Source organism: Scyliorhinus canicula, chromosome 11 (genome assembly GCF_902713615.1).
Source record: "Scyliorhinus canicula chromosome 11, sScyCan1.1, whole genome shotgun sequence".
In the NCBI taxonomy this organism is placed as follows: Eukaryota; Metazoa; Chordata; class Chondrichthyes; order Carcharhiniformes; family Scyliorhinidae; genus Scyliorhinus; species Scyliorhinus canicula.
This window is the reverse complement of record NC_052156.1, coordinates 128,719,921-128,734,609: the sequence shown is the minus strand read 5'-3', so window position 1 is coordinate 128,734,609 and position 14,689 is coordinate 128,719,921.

Below are 14,689 nucleotides of genomic sequence, written 5' to 3'. Positions count from 1 at the left end.
ACTTTGGGAGTCCATAGACATAGTCATGGAATTTAACGTCTCCGGTAAGAAGGCCCAGGCACTCTTTTTCAATTTGCGCATAGTGCTGTTCGGTGGGCGTCATTGCACGTGACGCGTATGCAACAGGAGCCCGTGATGAGACATCATCACGTTGAAGGAACACTGCTCCAATGCCGGACTGACTGGCATCCGTGGAAAACTTTGTTTCTTTGGCCGGATCAAAAAATGCCAACACCGGGGCCATGGTCAGCTTCGCCCTGAGTTCCCGCCATTCGTGTTCGTGGGCGGGGAGCCATTGGAACTCTGTTGTCTTCTTGACCAGGTTCCTGAGAGCCGTGGTGTGAGAGGCGAGGTTAGAGATGAATTTCCCTAGAAAGTTGACCATTCCCAGGAAGCGGAGGACAGCCTTCTTGTCTTCATGGCCTTAATGGCAGATACCTTGTGCGTATCCGGCTGCACGCCAAACTGTGAGTTGTGGTCTCCGAGGAATTTAATTTCTGTTTGACCAAAGGAGCATTTGGCCCTGTTGAGGCGGAGGCCATGCTCATGGATCCGTCGAAAGACGCGTTGGAGGCGATCAATGTGCTCCTGCGGGGTGCTAGACCAGATGATTATGTCGTCCACATAGACGCGGACCCCTTCAATACCTTCCATCAGCTGTTCCATAATCCTGTGGAACACGTCCGATGCAGAGATGATGCCGAACGGCATCCAGTTGTAACAATACCAGCCAAAGAGGGTGTTAAAGGTGCAGAGCTTCCGACTGGATGCGTCGAGTTGGATCTGTCAGAACCCCTTGGATGCGTCTAGCTTGGTGAAGAATTTGGCGCGAGCCATCTCACAGGTGAGTTCTTCGCGCTTTGGAATGGGATAGTGCTCTATAATAATATTGCGGCTGAGGGCCTTGGGATCAATACATGTTCGCAATTCGCCGGAAAGTTTTTTCACGCATACTGTGGAGCTGACCCAGTCAGTCAGTTCCGTCACTTTTGAAATTACTCCCTGGTCCTGGAGGTCGTGTAGCTGCTGCTTGAGGTGGTCCTTGAGGGGTGCTGGGACCCTGCGGTGCGGTCGTACGTGGTGCGCGCCTGCGCAGTGCGATCTTCGGCATCGGCGTCCCCTCATTCAGTGCGCGCATGCGCGGGAGGCCGTGAAAAGCGTGCAAAATGGCCACCCTCATCCAGGCTGAGGCCCTGGAGTTGCTTGATTGCTTGCACCCGTTCTGCCTCGTGGAGACCTTGCCGCGCCATTTCAGCCGCTTGGATGTGCGAGTATCGGTTAGTGGCGTGTTCATCCAGAACGCAGGTCTCGGTGGCTATCGCAAGGGTGAGCTGTTTAACCTTGAGGAGCTGCCGGCGTAGGGGGTCCGACTGTACACCGAAAACGATCTGGTCGTGTATCATGGAGTCGGAGTTGGATCGTAATTACAGGACTGCGCAAGGATGCGAAGGTGGGTAAGAAAAGATTGAAAAGGTTCATCCTTACCCTGCAAACGCTGTTGGAAGACATAGCGCTCAAAACTTTCATTTACCTCGATGTCACAGTGACTGTCAAATTTGAGGAGGACCGTCTTGAATTTGGACTTGTCTTCACCTTCAGCAAAAGTGAGAGAGTTGAAGATATGAATGGCATGGTCCCTGGCCGTGGAGAGGAAGAGAGCAATCTTCCTGGCATCTGAAGCAGCTTCCAGGTCTGTGCCTTCAAGGTAAAGCTGGAATTGTTGTTTAAAGGTTTTCCAGTTGGCACCGAGGTTGCCGGTGATGCAGAGCGGCGGTGGGGGGCGGACGCTGTTCATATTGCAGGATGGCTGATTGCTGGTCGAAGGCAGATCACTTGAAGGTAGGTCTAATAAATTCTAACATCACGTACTGGTACCATGATGTGTTGGGTACTCTGGATCTGTGGAGACTGCGTTTACCTTAGCAGTAACATAGACAGGCTACCAACACTTGTAATAGTACAACACTATTTTATTAAGCTAAGAACTGTTGAACATACTTGCACTGTGGGTCGACACTATGTTAGATTAGCTGAAGACCTATGCCTATCCTGACCAGTCTAAACTGTTAGCACATGGTGAAGGTTTGTGCTACTAGCTGCGAGCTCTGTCCGTCTCAGAGGCTGCATCCCGAATGAGCAGGAAAACTAGTGCCCTCTAGCTTTATAGTGAGCGTGCCCTAACTGGTGATTGGCTACTGTGTTGTGTGTGTTGATTGGTCTTGCAGTGTGTCAATCAGTGTGTGTCTCTGTACCATTATATACTAATGTGTATATTATGACATGTACCCCTAGGAATTTGAAACTGCTAACCATCTCCACCTCTGCCCCGTTGATGCTGTCAGGGGTGTGTACAGTACTTTGCTTCCTGAAGTCAATTACCAACTCTTTAATTTTGCAGGCATTGAGGGATAGATTGTTGTAGCTGCACCACTCCACTAGGTTCTCTATCTCCTTCCTGTATTCTGACTCGTCGTTATTCGAGATCCGGCCCACTATGGTCGTATCATCAGCAAACTTGTAGATGGAGTTGAAACCAAATTTTGCCACGTAGTCGTGTGTTTACAGGGAGTATTCATGCATGTTGAGCCATTTTTTCCTTGCTTGTGATGATGTATTTATTTTGTAATTTTGTTGCATTGTTTCCGAAAATGTAAAATCTTAATAAATTTACTTAAAAAAAACACCCTTTCTGTATTTGTTGGCCGAGATTAGATGTTCAGGTACTGGTATTTGGCCTTTATCCTAAAACCCATGACTTAGACGTAAAAGCAATCAACAGAGCCATGAGATGATTTGCAATTTGTGTTTGATATCAGAAGTAATTGAATAGCAGCATCACTTAAAAAGATGACAGTTACGTGTATGGTATATATTGTGCACATTATAAATTGGCATCAAATTTTATGCATTTTTAATGTGAATGGATTGTATAATTTCATTGTCATAACTAGTTGTATGATTTATATAAGATTTTAATTGAGTACAGAACTCGTATGAATTTTGTGATTTTGCCTCAGACTAATTGAGCTACATTGGCATTGCTTATGAGTAGTCAGTTATAGAGTTCAGTAACATGGGATCCTAACCGCAGGTACTTTGGAACAAAGAATATCAGAGGACCTGAGCACTGAAGCACTAGCAGAAACCATCATTTCAAAATTAAAACTATATAATTCCTGTTTAATAGTTTCCGCAATGTACATGATGTTATAGAAACTGAGATTTATTTTTTGTTTGTACCTGGACCTGATTTCCAATCAATAGTCTGTGTTTGGAAAGAAAATATGTTTCCCATCCAATCAGAAACTCAAAATGCCCAAAACAGTAGAATTTATTTACATTTGACCTCAGGACTGACACTCGCAGAGTGTACACAACTCCTCCGCTCTCCATTTTAGATTCGGAATGCTGTGTGTTGTAGACTAGCAGAGTGTCATGCACACTGAGACTGCTGCAGGCTGAGGGATGTGGTCCCCCCCCACCCCCACCCCCCTCCATTTTCTTCTGCAGAAAAACTGACCCTGGATTTGGGGCGCTGACCAGGAGTCAACATTTCGTTTGGTGAAATGGACGTTGGTTTCATCTAAAGTCCTCATTCATGTTGGCGCCGCAAAACGCCTTTATTTGACCTGTGATTCATCACCGTACGGAATTGGTGCCGTCCTTTCCCATCACATGGGTGATGGCCAGGACCACCCAATAGCTTTTGCCTCTTGGACATTAACAGCTGCTGAACACAGTTATGTCCATATTGAAAAAGAAGGTCTGGCAGTTGTCTTCGGAGTTAAACGCTTCCACCAATACATTTACGGGCGCCATTTTTTCATCATATCACATCATAAGCCGTTACTTGGCCTTTTTAGCGAGGATAAGGCAGTGTCACTAATGGCGTTAGTCCGGATCCAGAGGTTGGCTCTATTATTGGCTGCATACCAATACTCTTTAGAATTTCCTCCAGGAACGTTGATTACAAATGCCAATGCATTAAGTCGACTCTCGTTGCCACTTGTCTCGGTGGATCCATCCCTGGCCAACGGGAACCTGGCACTCCTCAGTTTCCTGGACACCTTGCCAGTGACGGCGACTTGTATCCGCGATTGGACACAGTATGATCCGGTGTTAGCTAAGGAGTAACATTTAGCTTTATGCGGTAGACCACAGTCACAGCTTCCACTGGAGTTGAAGACTTTTCCGACCAAGATGTCAGAACTAACTGTTGAAGATGGGGTCCTCCTGTGGGGTACACGAGGCATCATACCTGTGAAAGGCCAACCATTCGTTTTGAAAAACCTTCATGCTGCTCATCCGGGCGTTTCCAAAATGAAACTGCTTGCTAGGAGTTAGGTCAGGTCTCCTGGTATCGATGAAGACATTGAGCTGGTGGGCAGCACAGCCCTGTGTGTCAAGCTCATCTGACGCTTCCAGCAGCAGCGCCTTTGCATCCATGGGAGGGGCCCGGACGCCCCTGGTCTCGCGTTCGCACGCATTTCACTGGCCTGTTCTTGGGTTCCATGTTCCCCATTTTGTTGGATGCACACTCGAAGAGGCTCAAGGTCCATAAAATGAGGTCCATCACCTCTCGTGCAACCATTGAGTGGCTACGCACATCCTTTTCTGCTCACAGATTACCGGAGGTGTTTGTTATGTATATTATTTCTTATGTCCAAATAAAGCTCGTAGTCTTCCAGTTGAAGCAGATGCTTTATTGAGTAAGTTCGTTCTCTCTCCAGAGATTATACTAGATGTTGCATGTGAACTGTCTGTGTGTCCTGCCACTAGCTGCCGTTTCTGTTAAGAGCGCTGATACTTGCTTTCGTCTCTATATTTATACATCTCTAGTCCTCCCTCTAGTGATTACTTAGTTGTACTGTATTTACATTAACCCATTGTATACATGCAGACGTGCAGATCACTGCCTATCCCCTTTTTTCTTTTTACATATTTTCTGTACGGTGTTAAGGAAAATTGTACAAAACAGGTAGATAAATGATGATATGTACAAGTTGTGATGATATTGATAATTATGCAAAGCCAATTAATACTGATGAGTCCAAACATTATTTAAAACATTTTATGAGTCCAAACTTTATATATTTAATCGGTTGAGTTTCTTTCTTCTTCTGTTGTTGAAATGATGATGTTGATGTTGTGATGTCTTTGTGAACATTGTCAGTATTCTTGTGTTTAAGTAACCAACAAGTCATCATGAGGCGTTTGAATGGTTGAATCACTTTTGTTGTCTGACCTGGACTTTTTCGTGTGCTTGCGGTATCGATTCTTTATGTCATCTTTGTTGTTTAACCCGGACCTTTTCCTGTGCTTGCGGTATTGATTCTGTATGTCAGCTTTGTTGTCTGACATGGACCTTTTTATGTGCTTGCAGCATTGATTCTGTATGTCATCTGCCTTGAAAACTGGTTTGCTAGTTTTTTGTGGAGCAGATATGAATTTGTCAGATTCATTGTCATGCCTTGTTACGTTTGTACTCTTGCCATTGTTTTGGACTGTGCTGATACATTGTCCTTCATGTGCAGAGTTGTACCATGTTGTACAGGTCGGTGTTTCCTTGTTGTTTTTGTTGTTTCTGTCTTTGTTGTTTTTATTGTTCTTGTTTTTATCGTGCTTGTTGTTTCTGTTTTTGTTGTTTTCTTTATTGTTCTTGTTCTTTTTGTCGTGCTTGTTGTTTATGTTGTTGTGCTTGTTGTTTCTGTTGTTGTCTTTGTTGTGCTTGTTGTTTGTGTTGTGCTTGTTTTCGTTGTTGTCCTTGTTTTTGTTGTGCTTCTTGTAGTTTTTGTTGTTGTTCTTGTAGTTTTTGTTGTTGTTCTTGTAGTTTTTGTTGTTGTTCTTGTTGTGCTTAATGAGTGTTCCGTGTGGATAATTTGAGTAATTCTCAAAGTTATTGGTATCAGTGTCCTTTGTGGTATCTGATGTTTCTTTGAGCGTTTTGACTTGAGGATTGTGAGAATGATCTGATGTTGCATTGATCCTGGCGACATCTGTCATTTATAGTTGATGTGATTCCTCTTTGATTCCTCCACCAGCCTCTGCTATTACCACCAATTCCGGTAGTTTTGTGTGCAACAGTAACCTTATCCTCTTTACCAGATTTTCCATGCTTCCTTCCCCTCTGCTATTCTGTAACCTTTTACATTTTCGCTGGATACATTATCATCTCCTTTTACCTTTCTCCATCATAATTGTTGTTATTTAATCATTCCTGCCCTCCACCATGTAACGGACCTCTTCCTTTTATTCTTTACTTGCTCCTACCCCCCACCCTATTGCATTTCCCTAGTTTTGTCTTTGCTTAAAAATGGTTCATGCCAGGGGCAGCACGGAGGCGCAGTGGTTAGCACTTCTGCTTCACGGCGCTAAGGATCCAGGTTTGATCCCGGCCCCGTGTAAATGGTTACGGAATAGCGGACGGGAAGGAAGCATGGAAAATCTGGTAAAGAGGATATGGATACTGTTGCACACAAAACTGCCAGAATTGGTGGTAATGGCAGAGGCTGGTGGAGGAATCAAAGAGGAATCACATCAACCATAAATGACCGTGTGGGGTTTGCATGTTCTCATCGTGTCTCACCCCCAAAACCCAAAGATGTGCAGTGTAGATGGATTGGCCATGCTAAATTGCCCTTTAATTGGAAAGAAAATAATTGGGTACTCTAAATTTTTTTTAATGTTTCATGTCTCAATTTCTCACAGTTCTGACACATGATCACCAATCCGTAATGTTAACTCTGTTTGTTTCTCCACAGATACTGCCTGACCCACTGAGTGGTTCCAGCATTTTATGTTTTTATTTCATATTTCCAACATCCTTGTGCATACCAACAAATCAAAGAACTAAATTTCCCAAACGACCTCAACAAAAAAGCAATGGGCAAGATTTCACTCGTTAAAATTTGTTCTGTAACTATCAATTCACAAACCATCATAAATTAGACACAAATTCACCGGGAAATTGCAGTCAATTATAAATTACACAATAACTGGCAGATGTTATCTTTAAGCAACAGAAAGAGCTTTTTTTTAAAATAAATTTAGAGTACCCAATTGTATATTTTTTTCCAATTAAGGGGCAATTTAGTGGCGTCAATCCACCTAACCTGCACATCTTTGGGTTGTGGGGGTGAAACCCACGCAGACATGGAGAGAATATGCAAACTCCACAGTGACCCAGGTAACAGGAATAGCTACAGAAACTGTCCATTTACCCATTCTTAGCTTCTGGATCCAGCCGCCATTTTCTTTTGGTGCAAGAGGGAAGATGGTGGTGTAATGATAATGTTACTGGACTAATGATCCAGAGGCTCAGGTTAGTGCCCGAGGTGCATGGGTTCAAATCCCACCGTAGTCGCTTGTGGAATCTAAATTCAATTAAAAATGGAATGAAAGCTTGTTTCTCTAACGCTGAATATGAAACTGTTATCAATTGTTATTGAAAGCAGGTGGTTCACTCATGTCATTTAGGGAGGGAAGTTTGTGTCTTTACATGATCTGGCCTACCTGTGATTCCAGATCCACAGACTCTTGACTGCCCTCTGAAATGACCTAGCCAGCCACTCAATTCAAAGATAATTAAACATGGGCAACAAATGCTGGTCTTGCCAGTGCACCCACACCCATGAAAAAATTTATAAAAGCGATTTTATCAGCACCAATAATTGTATGGGAAGTAACCTCAGGCGGTAGCTCAAAACAGGTGGTATTGGATCTCCCACTGGTTTTGTGCCACTGTCCAAGACAAATTTGTATTGCCAATATTTTCCTCCTTTGAGATTTGTCATTAAAATCGTTAAAAAAAACATTGAATGAAGTAACAATAAATAGCACCATAAGAAAGCTAAAAACCAGATGATGGTATGTTGTTAAGGGAAAAACTTACAAATAACAAATCCCATCACCAGATATATTTAATTCCAACCTCCATATTTCAGCAATAAGATTCTTTACCCAAAAGATTCAAGAACGCACAATGCACTTATGAGAATTGTAGCACTACAATAATCAAGTCTTTGAAATTGCCAACAGGACACAACAGGACATAAGGTGCCATAAAGCTTACGGTTCTACCTAGCTTGATAAACAAAGGGTCATTATCAGGCCCTTGATGTGAAAGTTAATATTTCCCCTGTGGATTTGGCAAAATATATCCCAATTTATTTGGCAGGTTGTATAATAATGCTTAGCCAGCATTTCTTTCCTCATTAAAATGTATTCTTTTTCTCTTCTTGCTTAAAGAAAGACTATAAATAAGGTAGAAAGAACTCACTGAGGAGTTTTGTTTCTTTTTTTAAACCATAAAGTCACACACTAAAATCTATGGGTCACTGAATTTCACGCTGCAGAATTGAGCATCTAATCTTGGCTGGCATTTTATTGCAGTAGTGAAGGAGTGCTGCACAGTAGAATATGCCCTCTTTTTGCTAAGATGTTAAACTGAAGTTGTAGGAAGTGAGGAAAGAGTGAAGTGTTGGGAAAACAAAGGTAGTTTTAAAGCATTTATATTTGTATTGGTAAGCATTAGAAATAAGGAATAGTTTTAAATGGGGTTAGTTTAACGTTTCTGTGCCTGGAAGGGTAAAACCTATAGTTAGATTCATGCTGGATGAAAGCATTTGTATGTGTGGCGGTTGGTTTAAATTCCAACTGTGATTCCTACGTGCTTAGAGAGAGTTACGGTACAAAGAGTAAATAGAAGTAAGTTGTTGCTTCGCAAGAAGAGCCCACTTTCCAAAGGGAAGGATGTGTCTTTTCTTTTAGTCTTATCAGGAAGCCATAGCAGTTGAAGATAGGTAGTGAGAGAGAAGGCAGCTTTCACAGCTCAGCTAGAAGCAGTTGGTTTTAGAAGGCTGAAGAGTGTACATCTCTCTCAGCGTTTCTGGAAGAAAAGCCATACTATGGAGTAATCAAAACCTATAGTCCAGCTAGTTAGGGAAACTAGAGAAGTGAAGAGAAGTTTCCAAGAAGTTTGGAGTTAACAGAACAGAGAAAACTGGGAACCAGAACGGATTACTGTTCAATAAAGTCACAGAGTTGAAAAGGCATTGGATCATGAGAGGCCAGAAAGATATCTGCAATAATGCAAAGGTTTATGAGAAATTATTACAGTTTGGGAGTCATTATTTGAAATAATTGTGGAAATCGGTCGCTGGACCTCGGAGTTTGTGTGTCTTTAAGACAATGGACACCCGAAAGGAGAGGTTTAAAACCTGAAAATGAAAGCTTAATTTAAAATAAGATTTGAAAATATAACTTTAGAAAGCAGAATTTGAAAGCACCCGTGCGGATGCGAAGTTCAGTGAGACAAGGTGGCTCACGGTATAAGAATCCATTCACTTGGGTTCAGAACGAGTGTGTTTTACCACAGTCATCTTGTGTGCTTAAAGGGGACTTTTTGTGTTCATAAAACCATTGAACCTTAAGATGTACTTTGTAGTCCATGTTAATCCGAAAACCTGTGTGTAATTATTAAGGTAAAGGGGGAGTAATTGCTTATAATCCAAAGTTTTTATGTTTAATAAATGTTTTCTTCTTGTTGTTAAAACTAATTAGGGGTCCTGTGACTATGTTCCTCAATATTTTATTAAAAAAAGTAAAAGTTACGATCTTTGAGCCAGGGTTCCATTCTGGGATCTTCCCGTCCAATTCTAACATTAACTGGGAAATGAAATGAAATGAAATTGAAATGAAATGAAAATCGCTTATTGTCACAAGTAGGCTTCACATGATGTTACTGTGAAAAGCCCCTAGTCGGCACATTTCGGCGCCTGTTCAGGGAGGCTGGTACGGGAACTGAACCATGCTGCTGGCCTGCCTTGGTCTGCTTTAAAAGCCAGCTCTTTAGCCCTGTGCTAAACCAGCCCCTAATCATAGCAGAAATAAAAAGGCACTTATACCACAGGTTTAAGTGAAGCTTAAACGTGTTGGAATTCTGTCTAGATGATACACATTAACATCTGCATGGCCTACAAAGAAAAAAACTGCGTGACAAAGGACATCATGAGAAGGATGTAACCCTGACAGTGGAGTCGTTCCATCAGTTCAGTCTCCCTCACTTCATGCCAATTACGCTCTAATGCACTCATGTGTTTAATATCATGGACCCTTCCTTTTGTGTAACTGTTTTTTTGTCCTGCCAGTGGAAAGTTGAGGGAGTGTAAATGTCAGGAGCACATAAAACAACACTCCAAGTGAATTTAGACAGCCTGCTATGGCTATGAGCACATGAATCACACAGCCACATTGTTGGAGGAATTTTTTAGTTGAAATCCTTTTATAATTTCAGTGCAATGAATGTTTCACGTATAAGTTTCAATCTGTTTTCTTGTGCAGAATGGGCATACATGACAACCATTCAAAGGACAGTGAGGTAGCATGAGTGGGAAACACTTTATGGTGTTCATATCTCATCCATCTGCTTAGTGTAAAGTAATGAATATTATCTTTGCTGATTTGATCACATTTTAAACTTCATGAAATTATCAAAGAAAAGGTGGACAATGATTTGAACTAGAAATTAAGAACCTCAGAAAAGCAGTCTGAAAACAATTTAAACAAACCACTAAGTTGATTGAAAAATATGTTGGATTACAATTAAAACTATTGCACGGTCTCAAGATTCCAAAGGTACTGCACAAGTAGGAAACACTGTAGAATTAATCTAACATGACAGATTGAAAAAAGTGGGTGCCATAATTATTGCAGGACAGCCTGCTACCCAACCTTCAACTATCAACTAGTGCTTTATTGAAAAAATATGCTAGCCAGCTCCCACAAACAGCAACTAAATAGACAGTACTTTAAAATAACTACAGGGTGCCACAAGTAAACCCCTATTGCCTAACTGAAAATAAACATTGAAGGCAATTGGACGACTGTTAAAGCTCCACCAAAGGTGATATAACAATATTCAACAGCAGAAAAGCTCACATCCTAAAAACTAACAGTCAGTTTCTGAAGTGTTCAATTGGAAGTGAACAACTGAATCTAGAACCAGAAAGTGAAAAAAAGTTTTGGTGTGGAAAAAGTAAGCATAATGCAAATCAAGCTGGCAAAGGCAAAACTAATCCCTGAAACATCAGGCAATTCTTTGTTCATGGGCTTCAATCACACACTACCCACCTCCATCGAAGTAAAAATTTTAGCAAAAGATAGAAAATCTGGGCCCAACATTAACCCTATTAAAATCATAGTTGTACCAAAATTGCTCATATGTATCAAAGAAAGTATGCTATCTGGCTGCATCACAGTTTGGTATGGCAACTGCTCAGCCCAAGACCACAAGAAACTACAGAGAGTTGAGAACACAGCCCAGTCCATCATGCGAACCCGCCTCCCATCCATTGACTCTGACTACACCTCCCGTTGCCTTGGGAAAGCGGGCAGTATAATCAAAGACCAATCCCATCTGGGTTAGTCTCTCTTCCAACCTCTTCCATTGGGCAGGAGATACAAAAGTCTGAGAATACGCACAAAAAGATACAAAAACAGCTTCTTCCCCACTGTTACCAGACTCCGGAATGACCCTCTTAGGGACTGAAATAATCTCTCCGTGCATCATCTCTACTGAGTAGTACTACACTCCGTATGTTTCACCCGATGTCGATGTATCTACATGGTGTATCTATCATATGTCCTTTGTTTTTCATGTATGGAATGATCTGTCTGGACTGTGCGCAGAACAATACTTTTCACTGTCCCTCGGTCCACTTGACAATAAACCTAAATCCAAATCAAAACCCCACTGGAGATATCCCCTCCCCTCCATTTGATCGCGAATAGAAAATAGATTCTGATCTTTTCCCAAGTTCTTGTTCCCTCCCTCTACACTCTCCCTCAGAAATCTCATTTCACAAAACAATAAAGGAGAAAGTGGTTTGTTGAACATGGATTCTAGAACCAAATAATCAAGAGTAAGAAGTGTGGAAATTAGAAAGTCAAATTCCAAATACAACTGCAGCAGTTTGGATCAAACTGTCAAAAATTACAATATTGTTACGATACAAAAGTTTGATCTCGAGTGTATGTTCATGTCAATCACTCTTCAAATCTTGATCTATGTATCATGACATGTGAAGCCGACTGCCTCTGTAAAACATGGAAATTTCCAAGCAAGGGGTAATGTCTCATCCCAATACTCAAAAGGTTTCACTGCCTTTGGGACTTTTCATTCATACTACATACAGTATGTGTAGGGATTTGCAAAATTTATCACAAAATATTGTAGTGTGAGAAATTGCTTGTCCCAATATGGATATGCTTTCACAATACATAATAATAATCTTTATTGTCGCAAGTAGGCTTACATTAACACTGCTATGTGAAAACACCCTAGTTGCCGCATTCCGACGCCTGTTTGGGTACACGGATGGGGAATTCAGAATGTCCAATTCACCTAACAGCACGTCTTTTGGGACTTGCGGGAGGAAACCGGAACTTCTGGAGGAAACCCACGCAGACACAGGGAGAACGTGCAAACTCTGCACAGGTAGTGACCCAAGCCGGGAATCGAACCTGGGACCCTGGCGCTGTGAAGTAACAGTGCTAACGGCTGTGCTACCGTGCTGCCCACATTATAAGCAAAGAAAAGAATATATAATTTGATTTATAAAGTAGACTGATTTAATGAACTCAGAACTTATAAAATGACAAGTTAACACAATGCATAGTATGTCTTGTATTACATTTATCTGATTAAAAACAATGGCAGCAAAATTTTAAGTCAAATTATATTAGATTTTAATGAAGCATCAGCTTAGAAGTTGCCAGAAAAATAATAGCAAGTTCACCATAGAAGAGCTATGCCTTGAATTCTAATTCACCTCACGTTGCTGGACAATTTCCCCCACTCCACCATAAATCTAGTCAAAACCAAATAAATTGACATCTCTCCATGTACCTGCCCATTATCAGTCATGAAGTTACTGGATTTGTGCCATTAACATGTCACACTTCGCTACAACAGTTTTGGGAGAGCAATTTTTAAAAATTTGTTCTTGGGATATGGACATCACTGGTAAGGTCAGCATTTATTGCCCATCCCTGATTGCCCTGGAGAAGGTAGTGGTGAGCCATTCTTGTACCACTGCAATCCATATGGTGTGGGTACACCAGAGTGTTGTTTGGGAGGCAGTCTCAGGATTTGAAGTGAACAAATGAATGAAAATCGCTTATCGTCACAAGTAGGCTTCAAATGAAGTAACTGTGAAAAGCCCCTAGTCGCCACATTCCAGCGCCTGTTCGGGGAGGCGGGTACGGGAATTGAACCGTGCTGCTGGGCTGCCTTGGTCTGCTTTCAAAACCAGCGATTTAGCCCTGTGCTAAACCAGCCCCTATTTTGATCCAGTGGTGTTGAAGGAATGACAATACCATTCCAAGTCAGGATGATTTGTGGCTTGAAGGAAAATCTACAGGAGGTGGTATTTCCATGTGTCCCTCTTATCCCTCTAGGTAGTAGAGGTTATGGTTTGGAAGTTGCTGTTGAAGGAGCTGAGGTGAGGTGCTGCAGTGCAACTTTTAGATGGAATACAGCGCTACCTCTATGCACTAGTATGGTCCGAGTGAATGTTTAAGGTGATGGATGGGGTGCCGATCAAACAAGCTGCTCTACCTTTGTTGATGATTTTCTTTTGTATTGTTGCAGCTTCTCTCATTCAGGCAAAGCGAGAGTATCCCATTACACTCCGGACTTGTACCTTGCAGATGGCAGTCAAGCTTTGGGGAGTCGGGAGGTGAATTACACGCTGCAGAGTTTCCCACCCCTGACCTGCTCTTGTAGCCACAGTATTTATATGGTTGATCCAGTGCAGTTTCTGATCAATGACAATCCCCAAGATGTTGATAGTAGGGGAATCAGTGATGGAAATACCACTGAATGTCAAGGAGAGATGGTTAAATTCTCTCTTGTTGGAGATGGTTATTGCCTGCCATTTGTGTGGCACAAGTGTTACTTGCTTCTTATCAGCGCGAGCCTGAATGTTGTCCAGGTCTTGCTGTATGCAGGTACAGGTTAGTATTGTATCTAGGACTTGTGAACATTCTCACTTTAGACCTTTGTTGGAACAGTGGTCAGTGATGAAGCAGCAAAGCTGGTTGGATCAAGGACATTATCCTGAAGAATTATTGCACCCTGGGGCTGAAATGACTGGTTTCCGATAACCACAATCTCTCTTACGTGCTTGGCATGGGTCCAACCACTGGTGAGTTTATCCTGATTTCCATTGGCTTTGTTTTTACTTGGATTCCTTGATGTCATATTTGGTTAAAAGCTCCCTTGAGGTCAAGGGCAATCACACTCATTTAATCTCTGAAATACAACTCTTTTGTCCATATTTGAACCAAGGCGCCACGTCATAAGTACCTAGTTACTTATGTGATATATGGCCCTGGCACTTAATCTTGTTCCCAGACAGGGAACAATGAAGCTGGAGTCACACTCATTTGGATAGTAAATATTTCCAGGAAGATATTTCGATTTTATTTTTTTCTTTACTTCTCCTTTATGTTTCGTTTTTCTTTCAATGTACTTATGTTCTCACTCTACTTTTCTTTCCATATCTAATTTGACTCTGATTCACCCTGTTTCTTCCTTTTGTCCTTTGTGCTATTTCATTCTCAATCTTAAAGGTTAATTATTGAGTGAACTGTAGCGTTCATGAGGTGCCAGATGTCCCATTGACAT